Source organism: Micropterus salmoides, unplaced genomic scaffold (genome assembly GCF_014851395.1).
Source record: "Micropterus salmoides isolate LMB-PRFRI ecotype aquatic unplaced genomic scaffold, ASM1485139v1 Ms_hic_scaffold_10, whole genome shotgun sequence".
In the NCBI taxonomy this organism is placed as follows: domain Eukaryota; kingdom Metazoa; phylum Chordata; class Actinopteri; order Centrarchiformes; family Centrarchidae; genus Micropterus; species Micropterus salmoides.
This window is the reverse complement of record NW_024040041.1, coordinates 25,264,174-25,287,650: the sequence shown is the minus strand read 5'-3', so window position 1 is coordinate 25,287,650 and position 23,477 is coordinate 25,264,174. Positions and strand designations below refer to the sequence as shown.

At 40.8% G+C, this 23,477-nt stretch overlaps 1 protein-coding gene across 3 annotated transcripts in view; it reads right to left on the bottom strand.

Moving 5' to 3' along the window:
* The window catches only part of znf385c (zinc finger protein 385C), a 159,465-nt gene that overhangs the window by 57,096 nt on the left and 78,892 nt on the right, over window positions 1–23,477 (bottom strand). The window lies entirely within an intron of this gene.

Genomic DNA, 23,477 nt, shown 5'->3' with positions numbered 1-23,477 from the left:
CTGACACATATTCGGGGATTCGGAATTGGCTCGAGAGCACAGAGAGCTTGCTCGTATTAAATTTCTGTTTGTTCAAATGGTGTGTGTGTGTGTGTGTGTGTGTGCCAGAGAGAGAGAGAGAGACAGAGAGCATGTGTGAAAGCATAGATTGTGGGGTGAAGAGCCTTGGTGCAATGCTAAGCTGTCCTGGAGCAATGCCAAAGCACATCTCCCAGGGTGCTATCAGGAACTTAATTACAGCATTAAATTGCTCCCTCTCCGCCTCTCTCCTGCTCTCAGTTCACTTCCCCTTCTTTTCCCTTTCCTCCCCCTTCTGCGCGCTCTCTCTCCTCTCCTTAAACTGTATCCATCTGATGTTACACATGCTTCTCTCTCTTTCTCTGCCTCTATCTCTTGTTGCTCTTTTCCCACTTTCTTGCACTTGCTAGTTTGGCAGAAATGCCTGCTGGTGCTACTGTGTTCATGTCATCATTGTGGAAAAAAGCCTTCAAAATGCGTCTCAATTGTTCCTGACATGTACTGTGCAGCCGCAAACAATAAAAAGGTTCATCTGCTGTCTCTATTGTGTATTTAATAATTCTAATTTCATACTTTGCATCTATTCATGATGATGTTTGTCAGTCAGATTTTTATGGTGTAAATGAGAGTGCCGTTCCACAGGGTTAGATTGCAAGCGTGAAAGTGGAGCATGGCAGCAGTGAGGGGTTGTAGAGATCACACTGCTGACAGAGTCCCCTTTATACATGAAATATTGCCTCTGACAGAGTGTTATGCAGGGTGTGAGCTACCTTTTCCCTCTGATCCAGGTTTCTGTTCCTCGTCATTGACAGAGGCAGCAGTGGACCCAACAATTCTCCCCTGGGGCAGAGTGGAGGACACAGGGGCAGCTGGGCTGTCCTGATGCCTCATGCCAACCATCGGCCTGCTGGCTGGCACACTAGAGCCAGGGCTAATTAGAAACACGGGAAAGGCTCCAAGCTTTACATCCGTCAGCCTCAGCCAACATGATCTGTTCTATATGTTAAAGATGGTCACTTAATTGGAATAGAAATAAATAGATTGTCACATCTCTAAGTGAGGGCACTTTGACTGTTTAAGGCCCATATTACTACTGCAGCATTGCTCATTTTACAACCCTGTCTCCTAGAAATAATATTTTTATACTACTAATTTGCAACAGGAAAGATAACTAACACATAATGCCGCTTGGTTTTCTAAAACATAATGAGGAAATGTATCTGAAAAAGTTTTCCCTATAACATCCACTCAACATACATCAATACAATGCTCGTAACTAAATCATGATTCAACTTTTTATGGTTATTTTTAGTAACCCAGAGCACTTAGTTGAGGTTGGGAAAAAATCACGACCTGGTTTGTAACTGAAAAAGCTGCTTGAAGACACAACATGTTCCCTTCATTAACATTTAACCAAAATCTCAATATTTCTGTAACCTTAACCAAGGTGCTTTTGTTTGGCCACACATGGAAGTCAGGATGCAAATGCCAGTCTCTTGACAGCAAAGTCCTGCACTTTGTACGCTCACCCTGATCCCTATGACTCACGTAAATGTTGCCAGTGAACACACCATAATCCATTTTTGTAGTTCTGAGTCCAATAATTTTATTCTTTTTAAAAGGACATGTCATTGGAAAACATGTCTTCCACAAAATATCTTGTCCCCCTCCGGTGAGTAAGTAAACTTCTGTCTTTTTCAATGTCAAGGTTTGGAATAACTGGATATTTCTAACTCAATGTGGGACATTGCTTAAAGTGTTCCAAACATGGGCGTAAATTTCATCTCACAGTAGGGGGGACAATAAACATACATTTTTGAGGGGGACACAAATAATACAGCCAAAATTGTACTTGTATAGGATATGTGTACACAGAGAGAAGTCTTACTACAATTTTTCTGGACAACAACACAAAGCAATATATGTTTATATCTATCTCTCTCTCTCTCTCTCTCTCATATATAAGATATTTAATGGCAGCAGGCCAACTGATCTGCCTCTACAAGAGTTAGCCTAATATCAGTTCATGACAGCATAAACAAACATTTTTAACTACATTTTTAACAAACTATTTATTGGAAAAATCTATTTTTAGTATAGGAAATGTTAGCTATTCTCACTGGTCTCAATTGTATGGTCATAATGAAACACTGATTATAAAATAACATTAGCATTTTCACTGGAAGGAGCTGGAAATAAATGACACATCATTTTAATTCTACTTAATTCTCCAATTTATTTTTGTGTTTAATCATTAATCTGCTCACCTTGCTTTTCCCCATCAGACACACAAGCACACTCCTACACCTGTCTGTCTCTCTGTCTGCTCTGACTTTATTTGTCAGCAGTTTTATTTAAAAGAACTTGCGTTTGGTATCTTTTCACCCGCAATTCCGTTTTCACAGCAGCAGATGAGCCATGTGTAGAGGAGACTTACCAATAGAGACCACCGTGGTCTGAACGACATCGTCACCAATAGCTGTGTTCACTGTTGCACACTGGTCCATGCTTTACAATATCCACAGCGACTCTTTCTGTGTTTCTCTGCAGATGTAGTGAGCGTTGCGTCTTCTGCACTCGTGAATAACTTCCACACACTTAAGACATGTTTTAGCCTGTGTGTGTGTGTCTGCCACATGAGGTTACTTTCTGTGAACACACGTGAAACACGGCGCAGCGCAGCCCGTTTGTAACATTCAATGTGACCGGCAGAAAATAGGATATTTGACACTGCTCGGGGGCGGCGTGGTGGTGCAGTGACTAGCACTATCGCCTCACAGCAAGAAGGTCATGGGTTCAAACCCCGGTTGCCCCGGCCTTTCTGTGTGGAGTTTGTTCTCCCTCCGGCTTCCTCCCACTGTCCAAAGACATGCAGGTTAATTGGTGTGAGTGTGAGTGGTTGTCTGTCTATGTGTGGACTGGCAACCTGTCCAGGGTGTACCCCGCCTTTCGCCCGATGTAAACTGGCGCGACCCTGTATGCAGGATATGCAGCTGACGATGGACACTGCTTGGCCACGGTCAGAGCCGAGTAAGCGAACAGCCTATTTCAGTCCCCAGCTGATCTCTGTAGAAAATGAGTTACTCGGCTCTGTTAAATAAGCTAGGTAATTTTATAATAACAGTTATAATAACAGAAAAATAATCAGTTATCAATTTATTAATTAATGACTAGCATCATCTGTATTAAAGACAAAAGAATCTGTTCATCCAATGTTTAAAGTGCATAAAACAGCCCTGCCAGCCTGCTTAACATTACGGAAGCTCCACAAGTACTTACGGATTTGAACTGGTTGAAAGCAGGGAGTGGACAAAACCACTGTGAGGAAAGAGAGGGGGGACTCAAAATGTTTCTAAACTTAAAAAGCACTTTAATTGTCCTGTTTGCATTTGTATTGTTTTACTATTTACACAATGCTATTTTAAGAATATATCATTATATTATTTGATGGTTTTGGGGGTTGGTTCCAAACCAATTATGATGGCAAATCTTGGCAACCATATGAGACGGTCTGAATCTTTTGAGACTTAATATTAGATTGACTCACTTGCTAACGAGATGAAAAAAAAAGAGCGTTTGCTAATATTGTTCATACTGTTCAGCCAGGTGAGAGGCTGCTGTAATTTGTCACACTTTAAAACTCTTTCAGGGTAAAATATGATTTTATCACACTTGCCCATTTCAAGTTGCCAGCATGTAAGTGCTGGGCAGACCAAATAATCTCCAATATGATTGCATCTCTTGATGAGTGGGGGGGTGGTGAGTTTGCCGTTAACACGAGTGGACTTTGTTAAAACTAATGGTATTTACTGAGTTGCAGACAGCCGAGTATCTATGGTGATGAGTGACGGACCCTGGAGAGAAGAGAAGGTCAAGCTCTCACACTCAAGTCTAACACAATTGTGTGGTCTTTCGACAACTCTGTTATTTTCTGTACTTTTCTGCTCAGCTAATGCCACTGATTGTTGATAATCAGCCTCTGTAGCATGATTGGGTGACCTGAGTGTGGCAAAACAGGCACGTTTAGGTGTGTTTGCTTATATGCTAGACAACATTTCATCATATGGAGAATTTTGGCGAGTATGCCTGCAAATACTAACAGGATTGAATGCTGGATTCAATACTAGAACTTAAGCAAAAGATTTATATGACAGATGTATGTTGAATGTGCAACAATGTCTGTTTACATTGTGTGTGTGATTTTGAGGATGGGTATGTAAGGTGGAAACTATAGAAGAGGTGAGCTGCTTGTAATTGTTATGCGGTGTCGTGGTCACCACAGTGGGCCGGGCTGGTTCGGGGTGGATGGGCTGTGGGGTGGGTGAGGGTATAAACGGGGTGGGAGAGAGTGGTGGGGGGGTGGGTCCTCTGGAACTGCGTGACAGCGAGGGCACGAGACCTGAGGGGAGGGAGGAAGAGGAAGCGTGAAATATGGCAATAGCTGCTGTCACCTGAGAAGATGACAGTGCCGTGCAAGCTTAATACCATGTGGCATATTTTTAGAGGTGGCATCTGGGCATCACTACAACATCCTCCCACACAACTCACCTCCCTCTTTTGCCCACATTCTCCTCACATATCCCAACTTGCATTAGTCATTAATAAACCCCCAGTAAGCCTCTCTCTGGTGCTGCTGTGAAGTTCATTTAGCTGTCTCTCAGGAGCAGCCTGATCAATACCTTTCAAGGCGTGACAGCCTTGTAATGTCCACCTTTTGTTTTCCAATATGCGGCGGGCAAGCAAGAGCGAGGTGAGAGTGACACAGCTGTTTTTGATGAGTGGGTGTTTACGAGGTGGGGGATTGTGGTTTGGGAGTTGTTTGGTTTACTAAACAAGACTTATGCTGCTGCCACTCCTCTGGTTTAAATGGATATTGATGCATAGCCATAGATTATCTTTATTTTACTGGTCACATCAATGTACAGAAATCATCGTTTGTAAAAATGTCCTGGACACAAATTCAACAAAATATTCAACATGCACACAGCCAGGCTTTATGAGCTTCTGCTTTATAGTATGGGAGCTTGTGACAAATGCAAATGTGTTTGGAAATGGTGTTTTCTGATCCCAACTACACACCAGGGCGTAATGAGTGACAGGCTAATTTATGAACAACCAAAAAGGAAAGCTAGCCCTGCCTCTCTCTCTCTGCTGTTCCGAGCCACCAGCCTCCTCAATTAGAGCTCGCTCTGCCAACCTGCTGCTGAGGCCTGACTAGGTAATGACTGGCAGCAGCAGACGAGGCAAACAGCCATCTATCTTTCTCCCTGACTCTCTCTCTCTCTCTAAAATAACAATTTTCCTAACTCTCTCAGCCCCCCCCCAACCCCCCCTAAACTAACAGCTTTCAGACTCCCCTTTTCTCTTTAGTCCACAAGCTCTCTCTTTCTCTCTCGCTGTAAAATATCATCTTTGTCTGAAGTAAACTTTGGAAATTCTGTCCATTTACTTCTCTTTCTCACACTGTCTTCTTTCTGAAAGTCTGACACTAAGCTCTCTCTATCTAAATTAACATCTCTCTATCTCCCTCTCTCTCGGTCCCTCTATCAATTTGCTTACTTCATTGGCATATTTCGTTCCACTTCACTCTTTCTCACTAGACCAAAATCTCTCCATCTCTCGTTCTGTCTCTCCACACCGCTCTCACAAACAAACAGTTGAATTGAAGAGCATGTGGAGGGAACATCCTCAGAGCGTAACGCCTTGACCGGCTACCTTACTGACTGCCAGAGAGACTAACTAAGTGACAGAAAGACTGACAGGAGGGTGAGGAGCACTGAGGGGGTTGACTGTGAGGAGCTTAAGTAATGTGAAGATGGGCGGACAAGAAAACAGATGCTGATGGGTGGCAGTGTAAGATGCTCAGTCATATAACAGCACCTGAAGGCAACTCTAGCAGTGCATGTGTGGGATTAGACCAAGTTTTAAGTGATTATCTTGTTGGTAAACTTGCATATGAAAACATTATCCTTGTGTCCCTGAAAGATTGCTCATTCTTTCAGTAGCAGCATTATTTCAAAAGAGAATTTATAAGAATGCTTTACTTCCTCATTGTTTTGGGTCCCACAGAACCCACTTCTGTATATGAAAACACTATCATAATTATCGCAAAACTAGCATTGTTTTTAACTTTAAACATATTTTTTCTTTTCTTCTGACCTTATTAAAATCCAATATGTAGAAAAGTAATGAGTTAGTAACAAATTGGGCACATTTAATAGAGGTGATGAAATGCAGAGATAAAGCCTTATTGTCATACCAAATAATCAAATATGTCATGTTTTATGGATATAAAAAGATCAGAAAGAAAAGAACAGTATGTTATCCTGCATAGTGACATTAATAAAAACCTCTTAAATAGAATAGAATAATTTGGGAGGGTTAGTGCTGTGTAGAAAGTCCTAATCATAGTCATAGAAAACACGTTGTTAATATTGACCCAAACAGAAGAAATGCATCAATTTATGGTATATTAGATTATACTACATCATGGTTTTATTGAGGGTTAAAATAATGTATGCTTTATAGATCAATGGGCCATTATGAGGGACAACGTAATGGATAATATATATATGAAATGTATGTAATACATCTTTTATCAACATTTTTAACAACCCATTTGTAAGAACAACATTTGGGTGGCCAGGTTGTGAAAAATCCATTTGGCTGGTGTCCGCCTCCAGCATACCTTGCCTTTGCCTTTCATTCATCATTTAATTCACCACTACTTACCATCTGTAAAAGAGCTGCAAAGCACTGTACCAAAATGCATTTATTAACAAGTTATTAATGTAACATTCACATCTCAGGTGAACATCCTCCTCCTTTGTCTTTTTTTAGAAACCTCACTCTAAAAATCCATCACATCTTGAATTGTAAATGTGGCAGTAATAACTCGTTAAAAAATGTATTTGGTTTACAGAAGGTAAGTGCAAGTGACTGATTAATGAAAGAGCTGGATAAAAAGACAGAGCAGGTTACAGTATGCTGGAGGAGGACATTAGGTGTTTTTACCAACCTGGCAACCCAGATGTTATTACTACAAATGGCTTACACTTGATATATAAAGCATGAATAAATTATTTATGAACTATTAATAAAACCATTAGTTACAACTTATTAAAGTCCTTGTAAAGTATGCTGCCTAGAAAATGGCACAATATTACAGTTAGTAACTTTAAATGACAGTGCCCAGGCCTGTCAGTTTTGCTTATGAATAAGATTTTACATGTACAGATAACATACGGTTTTGATTCACCAGGCTTCCCCTATTAGCATAAGCCGTGCATGTTGTGGGCGGCACTGGCGAGACTGAATGCAGCCAACAGTCGCTGTGCAGGGACTGAATACATAAACTGTTCCCAAAATAACCCTGGGTACAGCAGATATGTTGAGCTGATAATATTTCATCTTTAAAATTCTTGAACTAATGGAAATATATTTAAAGCGCTAACACGTCTTTACTAAAAGGTCTTCTTACTGCAGATGATGTCGTCACCAAGTGTCACTCAACACATTGGCCGCTACAATGCGTTTCTTTCAAAAATGGAGCACATAGTGTCAAATACCTAGATCATTTGATTTAACCCCAGAGCAGGGAGATGCTCTCATCTCAACAGGACACTGCAGAGGAGAAGTGCGTGTGTTTGTTGTGCTTGTAAGCTGTGCCACCTGCACATTCAATATCATCCCAACGGGAGAGAGGACGCCCCATTTAGCATCACTGTCATATACGGTTTCACAGACAGACAAACACAAGAATAGACAAGAGTGAAGTGTGTGTGTGTGTGAGTGAGTGAGTGAGTGAGAGAGGGGGGAGGGGGGGGGGGAGTTGTAAAGAAAGAGGGGAAGATAGGTTCCCTAACATAAATAAATCATCAATGTGTTTCTTTGCCTTGGCTGGGTTCACAAGTGGAAGATGAAGGAGACAAGCAGGATGAGGAGGAGGTGAGGGAGAGTGAAACAGATCAGGTGGAGAGGGAAACTGCTGTCTGAGGGGAACGAAAGGCAGGTGGGAATCCTAATGTCTGTGGAGTAGAAAATGGAAGAGCGTCTGCAGTCAAACTGACATTATTGCTACGAAGAATAACCAGACACTTTGACTGAATGGAGGAGCAGTGTGAAAACTCATGAACACATTTGGTTCTGTGTTGAACTCGACCATCTCTGAAAGGCTGCTATTGTCTTACTTGGTAGGTTATGGTGTTATATAATCTTCAAGCCATGGTGATTTCTTTTTACAAGTGATTGTTCCATACTATGACCTTTTATTTACCACTGCCACCATGTCATAACTGTATTTTAATTTCATAACTTTTTTCCTGCTTTGACCGTGTATCTTATTTTGTTTGCCGTTTTATTTTCTTTGCTCTTGTGAAAGCCCTTTAACATTGTTTTGAAAAGTGCTCTATAAATAAAGTTTATTATTATTATTCTCATTATTATCTCAACACATTGGCCCATGAGAAATATATCTTTAAAAAAATCTCTTCTATGAAATTTGCTGTGGATATACAATCATCATCATATGAATAATACATCATAATGTTTTTAGGTGAATCTTCTGTGTAGTGCTTCCATAAGGAAAAATGTCAGCTTTGCACACATTTAAACATGTCTATCTAAGATCTAATAGCCAGATTTCAAAGAAATATTATAGGAGGAAATTAGAAAAATTGGAAAATAAAGGATGGCCTATTTTGATGTTAATAACCCAATGGCCTCTCCTCTTTCCACATTTAAGCGCAAATCTTATGCCCAAGAAGGCGTCAATTGTGCCTTTGTTATTGGTTTTTATACACTCACCGGGTACTTGGTATACCTGATCAATTGCTTGTTAAACCAAATAGCTAATCAGCCACTCACATGGCAGCAACTCAATGCATTTGGGCATGTAGACGTGGTCAAGACAACTTACTGAAGTTCAAACTGAGCATCAGAATGGGGAAGATATGGGATTTAAGTGACTTTGAATGTGTCATGATTGTTGGTGCCAGACAGGCTGGACTGAGTATTTCAGAAACTGCGGATCTACTGGGATTTTCACGCACAAACATCTCTATGGTTTAAAATTGTCTGAAAAAGAGAAAATATCCTGTGAGCGGTAGTTGTGTGGACAAAAATGCCTTGTTGATGTCAGAGGTCAGAGGATGATGGGCAGAGAGGTTCAAGACCAGTACAGCAGCAGAAGACCACACCGGGTGCCACTCCTTTCAGCTAAGAACAGGAAACTGAGGCTACAGTTCACACATAATTGGACAATAGAAGATTGGAAAAATGTTGCCTGGTCTGATGAGTCTCCATTTCAGCTGCGACATTCAGGTGGTGGGGTCAGAATTTGGCGTAAACAACATGAAAGCATGGATCCATCCTGCTTTGTATCAATGGTTCAGGCAGGTGCAGGTGGTCTAATGGTGTGGGGGATATTATGGACGTGGACATTGTTAGGCCTATTTTAGGGGGGCTGACGCTACCCTAACATGGTCCTAAGCCCCCTTAAATAATATTTAGAAAAATAATTATTAGATTTAGAATTAGTTTTTTTTAGATATTTTGTACAGTGCAGACATGTACTCAACAAAGAGAAGCAAGAATATTGATTAATTAAATAGCATTCTTTGGACATGCAACTTATCTAAGAGAGAGGAATTAGATATGGTATTACTTTATCACACATTTACATGAGCAGCTGGATACCATTTAAGTCACAGCCTACAGAAAGAAGTCTGGCATTAATGAATTCCCCACATGCAGCTTTGATGTGTCTAAAAGCTAACAGTAACCTGTGTTCAACAGAGGAGAAATAGAAGAAGAGAATATGTCTGTCGCTTTTTACCTAAGCCCCCCTGTCTTTCAATCCTAGTGACGTCCCTGCGTGGCACACTTTGGGCCCCTTAGTACCAACTGAGCATCGTTTAAATGCAACAATCCTAAGTATTGTTGCTGTCCATGTCTCCTACGAAGAATTAAGGCTGTTCTGAAGGCAAAAGGGGATCCAACCCTGTTCTAGCAAGGCGTACCTCATAAAATGGCCAGTGAAAAAATATTGTCCAGTCATATCAAAATACACAGCATGGTTCCTTACTTTTTAACTTTAAGATGGATTTAAGGTCGATGCAATGGGTTAACAGGACTCCAACTCTGGATATGTATGGCATAGTTTTTGAGTTATAGTTCATTGTCTGATTCCACCTGTTGATATCACTACCACAACATGACACTAATGTGCTGTACATGATCAGTTTACATCAGGCTTTAATTTTATTTCCCACACTAACATTCTTTCATTTACTTTTTGATACGAGCTATGGTGGGTAGGTCCAACTTGTTTCATCTCTGAATGTAAGACTATATTCTATCTTTCACACTCCTGCTCCCTAGACCATTGAGAGTGACCAATACTGTACATTTAATGAATACCGCTGGATTATACTTTTATTCCTTAATTGCAGCCTTGGCACTTCAAACTGTAATTAAAGGAGGTTACACATTTAAAATGATTTTCAGAGTGAGTTCAGCTGTGTTCAGCTCTGCCACATGAGAAAGAATGTGAAAGGGAAGAATAAATTAGTAATTCATAAGCATTATTGTGATGTTTTAAAATGGTTCAGACTGTCTAGCATACGCCATACGCATTCTTAAATGCAGAAATGAACAGACTGATTTACTCTGCATTGTCAGGTTGATGCAGAGCTCCAATGTGAATCATCTAGAAAATACGGAAATGATTACAGTGACAATAACCAGGTTGACTGATGTTGAATGAAAGATCATCCTCCGCTTTAGTGCTCTACTATAACAAACAAACATCGCATGGGGCCTAAAATCAATCTCTTATTCATTATCAGTGGAGTTGCTTCGGGCTGTACATTACCACATATTAGACTCTCGCTTTCTTGTTTTTTTAGGGTTGCTCATGTTCACACATACTGATGAGAGAACCCTGGCCTATAATGTAAGTATGTAAAAAAAAAAAAACAACCAAAAAAAACCTGCATAAATGTCTACACATGCTTTTAAATTTTCCAGCTTTTAAACGGATACCTATTTCCAGGAAAAACCTAAAATAACATACCCAAAATGAATCAGTAATAACTCCTCAACCATTAGGCCTAGATGCATAATTCTGGTCTCCTTTGATAGGTCAGACACTAAGGAATATGAAACAACTGTGAATGATCCTATTTATTTTCTATTAAAGAGTAAATGGAGATGCAACAAAGGAAAATATGATATTTTCATCCTGGCCTGGTATAAAATTTATATTTTAATAGCAATATCACCATCAAAACCATCATCTAACTCATTATAATGCTGGATATCTTCTAATACACCTGGAATACAACTGTAACTGTAAATTTGAAGAAAACAAACTACAGTTATTACAAATGTTTCAAAAATATACAAGGTGAATGTCCATGTTTTGGCCATTTTAGTGTTTATATGCTTTATTGGGAGTTTTTTTCAAAACACTATTTCTGTCCATTCAACCACATTTCAAATAACAAAGCTTCCAAAACAATGAAATATTGATAAAAACAGTGAATATTGATCCAGTGACCAAAAGCACTCCCATGCTTTACAGGCCGACAACATGAGAACAGAATAAGTGGGCTCTTTCTGTTCTTCTTGAGCAGACGAATCGTTTGGTATATTGGATGTCTGTGTAGCTCCTTTGGGTTGCACCAATAAAGACCCTCTGTTCCATAAGCAACACTTCTTCTCTCCTTCATTTTGACGAGAGAAACAAAACCTAAGAGCTCAGCCATTGTGCAATACCAAGATGGCGGGGTCGGGGCGATCTTTAAACACAGAAAACAGCGAAAAGGGCAAAAGTAAGTCAGTGGTTGTAACTGTAAATGTATAAGCTGTGTTTGTTGTTATTATTAGTTGGCTAAAAACTCTGAGTTTTGTGATTTGAGTGATATGAGTTACACAGCTGATCTGAGCTGGAGCTTTAGAGTGGTCAGAATGCAGTGTAGGATGAGATGAGAGATATCTGGATGGCAATAACTACAGCCATGTACAGTGATTACAGAGAGATTTATGTTGTGATGAAGTTAATTTAGATGCTTGATGTTTGATATGGACAAAAATGGTTGGTTTGAGATGCTAGCTGAGCCTCCTAGCTTCACAGAGGTGCATAGCATGCGTAGGTGACAAAATACTAGGATCGTCCATGGATTTCCCATTTGCATTTTGTGCGGAAATCGCGTGCGGCCCCCGGTACCAGGTGCGTCGATGCTGAGCTGGTTATGGCTACAAATGAAAACTTATTAAACCATTTTTCACTTATGGTAATCAGTAAAATCAAGCTAAAAACAAAGACCTATTATAATAATTTCTGATAATACATGGTAGTTGTGCAAGTGCACATATATACATATATAAACAGTGAATATATTTAGGCACAACACTCACTAAAATACGTGTACATTTTGGTGGTATTAACCTTGAAGGAGCTTGTGTCTTTGGGCTCAATAAATAATACAATAAAGCAGTCGGTGAATGTGCTCGTTGACTCAGATAAAGGAAAGGAGAGTCACTGCAGTGGCAGAATGCTGCTTTGTCCAATGAAGATAAGGCCATTCAGAGTTGAATTTACACAATGTGACAGTATGGAAGCAGACCATCATACACAGGACGGAAAGAGAGTCACAGAGAGGAGAAGCAGCTATGATTTGAGATGCGGTTCAGTCTAAAGAGATGAGAGAGGATATTGAAGGTGAGAGGGGAAAGAAATCCTCAGAGAGGTATGCACCAAGCCACTGCTGGCCCAGTGGAAACACTGAGGTTTCGCTCTGCTATGGAAATATGACTGTCTGACGCACCTGATGGTAGTCCTGGAAAAACTGTTAAAAAAAAGAAAAAAATATGGGGCCATAAATGTGAACAGCTATAGGGTTTGGGCCTTGGAAAAACCCTGTATATGCATGCTGTATCTTCCTGTCCTCTCCTTTCGCACCAAGGGCAAGTTACAGCCGCACCCAGGCTATAACCTAACTCTGCCCTGCCTGTGAAGGCCTGCTGGGAGTTACTTTGCATGGAGAAACCCTGAATGACATGTAGACAGAAAAAGAGGACCTCTTAATAAATCACTTTATTTCAAGTAAAGGTTAGACACCTTCGGTAAAAATTATGATTTGGTTTGACATATTTTGCGTCTAGATCTAATTAAATTTAATTATATCTGCGAAAAAAGGTCAGACATAACTGAACTGTTAACTATATACAGCTCGATCAGGAATACTAAGTATTTACCAAGAAAAAAGCAATACATTTAAAATTTCATATAGTATTATGTGAGTAAAAAGTTGTATTTATTTAATTTCACATATAGGCATGTTTATATTTAATCTCACAAAAAAGCATGTTTCTAAAAAAGTATGAAGCTTTTATTAATATTTAAACCCACTAAACCCGCTAAAAAAGGTAATTGACTTCTTTCCCACTGCCAGTAGAGGAGTTTCTTGTAGTTTCTTGTATGTTTTTTTTCCCAAATGTGTGACAATTCAAAGATGTGTCAGGAAATATTAATAAAAGCTTCATTTTTATAAACATGCTTATATGTTCAATGTCACAAAAGCACCAGAGAACAGGGTTAGTAAACAGAATAACACAGCATGGAGGCCAGTTTACGTATTTATATGTTTTTCTTCAGCACCATTCATTTGTTTAGTACTTCGCTTGATTTTTACTCAGCATTTCCGATATGTTGTTGTCTCTCACAGTGGCTGTAACTTGTCTCCTTATTTCCTCTTATACTCGCCTCAGTGTCTTGCCAGTGTTGCATCTTGCAAGAAAGAACAAAATTGGTGTTGCACTGTAAAAAAAACAAAACTAAAAAAAACACAAATAACGTTCCTGACCATCTTACTGGACAGGGGCAAAAATCAATGTGTCCACCTGGGTGTCACGTTTCCATCACTGCTGATCGGAGCTGAAGCTGATAAATACTCATGACTACTTCAGAGTAATTTGATCCGGGAATGAATGCCGACTGCACCCTTTCCCACTGAAGACAAAGCCCTGATGTTAGTGGGTGTTAGTGTTTTTTTTTGTCCAGTGTGAAAGGGGCTTTAGACTAAATTACTTTTCTTCCAGTGGCGGCTGCTTTCTCTGTCTACGCCATAATCAGCTTGGACCCACCTGTGTGTATTTGTGTGTATGGTCACGTTTATGTCTGTGTGTGCGTTTGGTTGGAAGCAGCTGAGGCATGTGGAGTTAAAGACAATGGCACGATCCCAAATATCAGGAGCCAGGCATGCTGAGATTCATTTCACCGCCATTCAACCGGATAACATATCACAGCAGCCAAGGCCTGCACCTACTGTCGCTGTGTGTGTGTCTGTTTGTGTACATGTGTATGAGATTTGTCTGTCTGTGCATGTGTGTGTGTTCGCCAAGGTGTCGTGCGTCTGTGTTGTGCCAGGCGGTGCTATGGTTTCTGCCTCTGCTATTGTGAGGTCACATCACCTCGCTGCCTTCCTGTTTTTCCATCCCATCCAACACCCCCACTCTCCGGCTTGCCTGCCCGCCCGTTCCCGCACGTCGGGTCACATGGGTGCTGTGGGCGGTGTCACGTCCCATCATTTCCTGTGGCTGACTGTCGGGGCGGATCAGGGTGCCACGCGAGTCTAATGCTGATGAGCTGAGACAGCTCCACTCTGACTGGGAGGGGTCTACTGGACCGAACAAAATTTGCAAACACCACCCCCTCCTCTGCATACAAACACACACACACACAAATAAACAAACATGCACACATACTGTAGAAAATAAACCACATAGCAACAGTGTGTGTGCATATCCAGTGTGTATGCATGCGTAACTGTGTCACTACAGTACATGAGTGTGAGTCATACCAGAGGTATAGCCATTAAAAAGTAGGCTTTACGTTTGTGGTAGAAGTTATGAATTATTACTGTAAAAACATAATCATATAGTAATTGCAGGCTTACAAACAGATATAAAACCAGTAAAGGAACATTATTACATTTTTATTGTTTGGATGCTGTAAACTGTCTAGTAGCCCTGCTTTGAGTCAGAAAACAAACAAAAAAATGGGATAGACAATCACAGGGGATAGCACAAGGCCCACTAGCAGATAGACGAGTATATCGGAGGATCGACAAGGAAAAAAGAAACTACAGCCACAAATGCAGTGACAGTGAGAGGCAGTGAGAGAATGAACACTGTCACTGGAATCCAGCCTCAGCTGTTTCATATTGCAACGCAGACTAAAGCAGGCGATGGCCTGTTATCTGGACTATGTCACATCTTACACCTGCACACCATCTGTGTGTGTGCGTGTGTAACTTTGAGCATGTGTGTGTGTGCATGCTGACGTGGACTTAAGTGTGTGTGTGCACTTGCATGTGTGAACTCTCATCAAGACGACCCAGGACAGACACACGCCTGGGGTGTGTGCCCGCACAGAGGCAGATGTGGTGATATATGATAAAATGCCTGTTAAGAGGAGACAGAGCAAGTGTCGGAATAAAGAGCGGGGGCCGACGAGAAGAAACAGAATGAAAAACTGTTTGACAGAAACAGGCTAACAGTGTGGAGAGGAAGAGCGCAGGAGAGACTGACAGACAGAAGAGTTCGAATAATAGATAGAGGCAGTGACAGGGAGTCAATGTGATGGCGAGACAATAGACAGATAGAGCAGCTCTGTCAGGGGAGCGAGGCAGAGGGAGAGGAGCGAGGCAGAGAGGGGGAGACGGCGCCTTTTTGTTCAAAGTTGCAAAACGTCTGAAGCTCTCTGCCTGCCCTTACAGTTTCCTCCTCTTACTATGCCAGAGAGAGGGAGAGATAATCAGGCTCAATTTAGTCCACAATGCAATCACCCTCTCACAATAATAATTCACTATTAATTGGCTTGAAGAGAGGGCAGTAAGAGTAATGTTGGGAGTGTCTATATTGATTAGTCTTCATTCTTTCTGTCGCCTCAGATGGTTTCATACCCTGAGTTCAGCCTCTCAGGCTGCAGACAAAACAACCTAATTTGCCTATGTAAGAAGGCCACAACCATGGCCCTAGCTCTACTTGTCCATCTGTCCAACTATCCACCCATTTCATACATTGTAATACTTTTTATTTATTTAAATAACATTTACTTTAAGAACATGTCCAATGCAACAAACCACATCATTTACAAAAGCCTTAGCTGGTTTGCAACACACGTCCCCAGATGGACCTCTATACTGTTCAAATACATAAAACTCAATAGGAAAACACACACACAGAGAGAATAATACAAAACACAAACAATGATACAATAAAAATACCATAAACACCTGAGGGTTCATGACTATATGACTTATCCCCCTTTAAAAACGTTTTCAACTGCAGTTTAAGTGTGACCCACTTTGTGGGTAAGGAGCTCCACACATTGATCACCTGAAGAGGGGACGTCGCCTGCCCACAGGAGGTTTTCTAAAAGGGCACCTAACAATTCCCCAGAGGGGAATTCTGAGGGGCTTGTCAATGAAGAGGAGGAACCTGGTTATTATCATAATATCAGAAAATTTAATGAAGAGATCAAAATTGAACAGGGTTGCTGGGACTGGAGCCTCTCATCCATAGGGAAAGAGCTAGGGTACTCTCTGGACACAACACTATCGGCAGACAGAATGCATATAGAGGACAATACTGCTGATTATATGTTGCTATAATGACAATGTTTTGGAATATGTATTGCAAATACTTGTGCATGGCAACTACATTATTGTTATTTCTAGGAAAAAATTGTTGTTATGGCAAATAAATTATGGTCAAGGCTAGGGAGATTTGAAAAGAATGTTTAAAATAGGAAAGATTAGGTTAAGGGTTTATTTTTCCTCTTCATGTCCTGCAATACTTGGTCTGTATAAAAGGATATCCACAACAACATTTTTTTCCGATGGGGATCCATCAGACAGAATCTAATCAATGATCCATGGCCTAATGGGTATTTATTTAGAGGCCTTTGACCTGAAAATGTGAACTCAGAGTGTACACACTGCATATTTTTTTTTATAAAACTAAGGATTGATGTTTCTTGACTTAAAATATACTCCATGCTGTATTGTGCAGTATACTGAGAATGTGTGTGCAAAGAGCAACCAGTTGGCCTGAAGTGGAGGCCAGGAGAGATTAAAACTGCAGCTCTCAGCTTCTTAGCCCATCCCTCAGCTCTGCTTCTGTTAGAAAGCATGACCAGTGGCAGTGGCCTCTTCTGAACAGTGTGTGATTAATCTGACTGGTCGGAAATGAATGGTGCAGCCTGACACAGCGCGTCGCGGTGACACACTGTACACGCCAATAATCACCACACTGCAGCGTGGCATCTGCCAGCCATTTTAAATGCAGCTCTTGACAAGCAGGCATGGAAGAGGAAATGGGAAAGCCACTTTTCTGTGAAATGTCTCAAATAATTTTCATGGCAACGCGCATGTCAGTTCAAGCAGGGAGAGAAACGGTGTTAAGGGAGGGCAAAAACCGTGTGTATGATAGTGTGTCATGACATGAAGCCACACAATACCTTCATCTTTTAAGTAACTGGAAGTCCTTTCCCTGATTACAGCTCCAGAAGGAGAGCTGGATGGAGATTAGAAAGGCAGTGCCGAGAAGAGAGGATTGGGAGAGGTACGTGACTGACAACTAGTGTATTTACTCTTCTCCTCAGATTCTTGTTCACAGTCCCTACACTGTTCTGAGTCAGATTGAGATTTTTTTTCACCCGAGGTCTCACCTGTTTGTTTGACACACAAACACACAGACATGGGAAAAACACACAGGTCTCACAGACAGTAGAGAACTTTCCATGTTTTAATCCAAAATACTGCCAAATTCCTGGTGGAACCAAACAGATCAACCAGTGCACAGCGTGGCAGGAATGTCACAGAAGCATGACCACATTGGCAGGTATATTCTCAGTGGAGAAAAACATGGGGAGGGGGGAACTTTCCCAGGGGAAAGTCGAGGAGGCTGGGGATGTTGTTGACACACTCCTGTGAGATTCCCACTGTGTATCCTGGGATCGTGCCTTTCCTGTGTACCTCCCACATCCGTACTCGGTGTCAAAGCCATTTTCTGTGTCTTTGTCTTTGTCTTTGTCTCCCCGACTTTAGGAGTTATTGTTGGCCTGTCTCTTGTACTGATTTTCTGATGAATGACTTTGGAGACGTCACGACCAACAAGAAAATGGTTTGGAAGAGATTATCATCATACTGCTTTACTGATTCCGATCCAGGGGATTCATCTATATGCATGCTTCTTGACCTGGGAAACGCTATATTACCTGGAAAACCAGGACGGCGTGTAATGAATATGTAATATTCATGAGAAACACACTACTGGACCTTGACATAACCTTCAATCCATTGTTTGGGATAATAATGCTCAATTTACTTGGCACTTCAGAGCCCATTTTTAATATAAATGTCCATCCTTGCACTGAAGGCATAAAGTGCAGGCTCTCTGTGCTGTAAAAAATCTGGAAAGTATAGCACTGATAAAGGAAAAATATGACAGGAAAAATGAAATTAGGAGTTAAATACAGGATGAGAGAAAGGATCAGAGCTGGTTAGGATAGAAGGGATGGACCCTGAATTAAAATTCACATCCACACACACACACACACACACACACACATATGAAAACATAGGCCTTGGTGGCTAATCCAGGCTAGGTCCAGCCGGCCTATAGGGGGCTGGTCTAATCCTGTTATCGGGTCTAACAGATGCTGTTGACAGAACAATAAGCGGGGGGCCAATATGGCAGCATGGCCCAGAGGAGGTCATGAGCCAAACTCATCACAGCAGCAGCAGGATCATTGGCTGGCTGGAGCGAGCTGGACTCTGCGCTGGTCACACACACTGGTTCTCACAGACCGAACGCTTAACTGCGACAGCCGTTCGCAGTGATTTGTTTCCTGGTATGCAAATCCCATTTTGCTTTGTCTAGTGTCAGAGGGTATGGCCCGTCTAAAGCTGAGAACTGACCTGAAGACTACTAAAAAATAAATACAGAGCACAGACACCCCACAATTAATCACTAACACCCACCAACACAGATCTGGATTATAAAAAATACATTAGACAACACAATTAGCAACATGTAGACTACAATTAGGGGTCTGTATCTAGGCAATCTGCATAATTCTGCAAAACATTTTGAGTGCTAATTTAGCAAAATAGAAATAGACATTTGTAAGCAATTTGCCTTGATCATTTAAACTGAAAAATATGCAGAAACTGATGAAGAAAATAATTGCTGAAGGTGAGTGAAAAATGTAAAACCAAGGTAAACCTCACCTCAACAGTTTTTTCGTACTGAGCCCTAGATCAAATGGATTATAGGATAATTCCCCCAAAACGCAACTTTTTCGGTTTTCAGGCTTTTTTGTGGTATTTCTCTTGCTCCTCAGTGGCAACACTGGTCCCAATTCCAGCAATAAATCACACACAATCTGGAACAACTGGTGGCAACTGGACTATAAGGTAAAAAATTTGAATCCTTGATATTTCCCCCAACTGTCAACCACAACTGGCTCAGACCTCAGACTAAAGTCACCCTTGGTGCCATCAATCATGACGTCTAAATCTAACTACTGTTCAATCAGCCCAAAAATCTCAATGTATTTCCCTCTCAAATCCCATCATTTACATTTTGGAACATCAACAATTCTGTAAACAGAGTTTTGTGGCAAAGTTATATACATCTTTTTACTAGTTTGGGCTCTTGTTGCTTTAATGAAGCTGGGATGTGCTGTGTCTGCGGTTTCGTCCAGATCATCAAAGAAAGATAGTACTGTGATAGTAGCTTTTGTCTCAACTTCCAGCAAAATATATTTCCTTTTGCACACCAACAGTCTACTGCACATAATGCCTTTATGTAAGATAGATACAGTATAGTATAGCAAACACACAGTCTTGCCCAATGTCACCTTGCAGATCTCTACAGCTAGAGCTCTCGACACACACACATATTGTAGATGCGAATCAGAACATATTTGGCTGTTAGAGACTGAACCTGAACCAGCCAGCCTCCCAACAAACTTGCTCTCACCAAAAACAAAAAACAACAAACCCCCCCACAAACACAATGTGCTGACTCAACCTGCAAGATATTCTATGGTCATTCCTTGTTCACTGTCGACCAGCAGAGGATGAGTGAGTGGAGAGCAGGAGGAAGGAGGAAAATTACAGAGTCAATTGGAAAAACAACAGAAGGTCTGTGATTGACATTTATCAGCCAATAGAAAAGAGAGGTGACACACATATTCATTAAATAATAGCAGTATGCAAGCCAATCATGCATGAGAGCAGAAATAACAATGACGTTGGCTGTGATGTAGAGGAAGCGTTTTCCTCCACTCTCCCTGACTTTCTGGTTTGTGTCCCAGTTTAACTAAATCCCATTAAAAACGCTTTCATCTCACTGCACTTCATTACTGGCATAAATGCTGTAGCTCACCCCAGAGAGAGGCAGGGATTAGACGGGGGAGAGCTCATCTAAAATGTTACGCTCTCGAACCCCAGCAGCTTTTTTAATAAAGACACTCACTTTAAATTCTCCATATTGGATTATCCAAATAGACCCTCCAGCGCAGAAGGTGTCATGAAGGTCGGGCTTGTTTGGTTATGTATAGGTTTGTGTGTGAGTGCGTGTCCTTGTGCCCTTGTACACTGGCAAACAATGAACTGGATTGTACATTTTCTTTAAAACTGAGGATTGGTAGAACCAACATCCCTGGAAAATGTTAACAAATTCAGAGAAGAGACGGGGAAGAGAGACGGGAAAATAAAGAGGAGCTTTACAGGCATGAGCAGGGAACGCGAGTAGAGAGAGGACAGCAGGGAGGGAGCTTGGTATTGTGTGTGTATGATTGGATGTGATGGGTCAGAGGCTTTCACACGCATTTATGAATGCTTATTTTAAGCAGAGCCCAAGCTGGGCTAATCTTTACTGCTCGCCTGAATGAGGGTGCTGATTAAAAGCTAATTATACGCTACAGATTTGGCCTCTGGTGAAGACTCTGCTGATTTGACACAGCTTGGACTCCGGCCTGGGTGCATGCCTGTGGGCTTCAGCTCCAGATAGCCATGCGTGTGTCTACAAATCACAGGAGAACAAGATGTCAGCATGCATGATGGATTGAGTGAGGTTTGTGTTTATAGCAGCATTGAAATGTAACCACGTACAGTACTGAAGTACAATTTTGAGGTATTTTGCTTGATTATCATTATTTTTATCCACAGTTATTTTACAGCTTTAGAAGTAGTTACTTTGCAGATTAATCCAAAAGAGAAACACAGCTGCTAAAATAAAATACCTCTTGCATGTTTATGCATCAGTACTAATAATAAACCAAATAATATAATATACCTACCAATATCCCAACAAAGACAATGAAGAAGAAGACTGCTAGCTCGCAAACATGGATGCAAACAATGCATGACAAATATTTTCTGTGAAATGTACAAACATTTTATCAGAATCAGAAACAGCTTTATTGTCAAGTTGTTTTTACAGATGCAAGGAAGATGCTTTGGCGACTAGGTGCGTAGAGATACACATCACAATAATGAGAAAGGAAAAGCATTCAACAAAATTTTTTAGACCTTGAAAATTTTTTACTTGTAATGGACAATTCATTGCTATTTGTTTGTACATAATTTTAAGTGGGCATTCCTGTCCTTATTGCTTTATTGGACTGAGACAGATGTCGGGAGAGAGAGAGAGAGACATGCAGCAAAGGGTTGGAATCAAACCGAGGCCACCGTAAGTAAGAAGTCTTAATTGTATGCGCTTAAATAGATGAGTTACCAGGGAATCAATTCAAGGCTGTTTTGTATCTGTAAAGTGTTTTACCACTGGTTTATTTTAGCAAGTTAGTAGTATAAGGGTAAACTTCCCTTGTCTTCGTTGATGCTATTTGATTATGTACATTCCTGAAATTCTTCCCTAAGTAAGTTTGATTTGTTTGCATCTTGCCATTTTGCTTTTTTCAGCCTCTTTGGAGCTTTGTTTGTGGTCTCATATTACTCTGAAAACTCACATCTCAAAGTGTCAATTGCGAGTCCTAAAGTCATAAAGCTGACACTGTCACTAATTAGCTTTCAACCTATTATGACACTTCTTAGTTTGCAGTATTGCTACACAATTTTAATCAAGCCTTTTAGTTTTCAATTAATATTTCTTGTAAATGAAGCATATATGTACAGTGCATGAAAGAAAAAGGTTCAAAACTTTTCCAAAACTGGATAAAGATAGAATTATCTATTATCTATTATAATTATAAGTATGATTAAAACTGTAATAAACAAAGACTTTAGCAAGCATTTTATTTCAATTGTTAGTTTACATGTTCATTATATTAAAAAAAATTTGTCTCAGCTGACAATAACAGCATATGTGTATCTAAAGTTTCTTCTCACCTGCCTCTCCTTCTTCATGTCTCTTGTTCCATCGTCTTTAATTCTAAATAGCTCAACATCCGAGTTTCATCCCTGTGTGATTGGCTTTGACTTGCATCAATCCCTGTATGAACTCTTCCAGGGCCTCTTTCCGTTTCCGCTCCTCTAGCTGCCACTGCACCACTCAATCACAGAGACAGGAGGGGGTTAATATCTCTTATATATTCAGCAGGGAAGAGAAAATAAAGAGAATCCTTCGCTGCCTGTTAGCATCTTGTCTTTGACATCATTACTCCTCCGGCATGGCAATGTTCCACGCCTATGACCCTCCCGCAGGAACTAACCCCGGTGCCACACCACCACAAAACACGCAGAAAACATGTCTCACAGCCACTTGCCTACAGGGTGTCTTACAGTCCTTGGTTATTTATGTCCTGGGTAGTGACACATTCAGTTTGTTTAACAGCTTATTTCCTTACTAAGTCTGCACCACTCACAGCAAGCATTTCAATGAAGCAGCACATACACATGCATTAGCTTTTTAGTAGCTGCAAAACATAGATATTTGTTTTCTTTATGAGCTGAGATTTAAAAGCTAATGTTGACGAGGGTCAAAAAAGTTGCTGGCTATAGTTTTTATTTTTCATGTTAAGCCACATTTTGAGTTTTAATTGTTCTGTAGGAAGTAGAAGTGTTTGCCTCGTATCTTAATGTGCTGTTACATTAACCGTAGCCAGTTTAAAATCAGCTCCTTCTGCTGATCTAAACAGCCTGCAGCTGCTCAGGTGTCTTGTCAACAATAGAGAGAGGACAGCTCTACATGCTCACCTTCATGTCAAGGACAAGATCATTCACAGCAAGCTTACACCTGGTCACTGCATGTGTGTGTCTGAGTAGGTATGTGTGTGGAGAAAAGGGAGTGGGGGATTTGTTTGAGCTGGTGTATGACTGGAGGCATCTTGACAACTCCAACCTTCCTTCTGTAACTCCCATTTCTCCCTCTCTCTTTCTCTCTCCGTCTCTACACCTCCCCTCCCCCATTTCCTCCTCCAC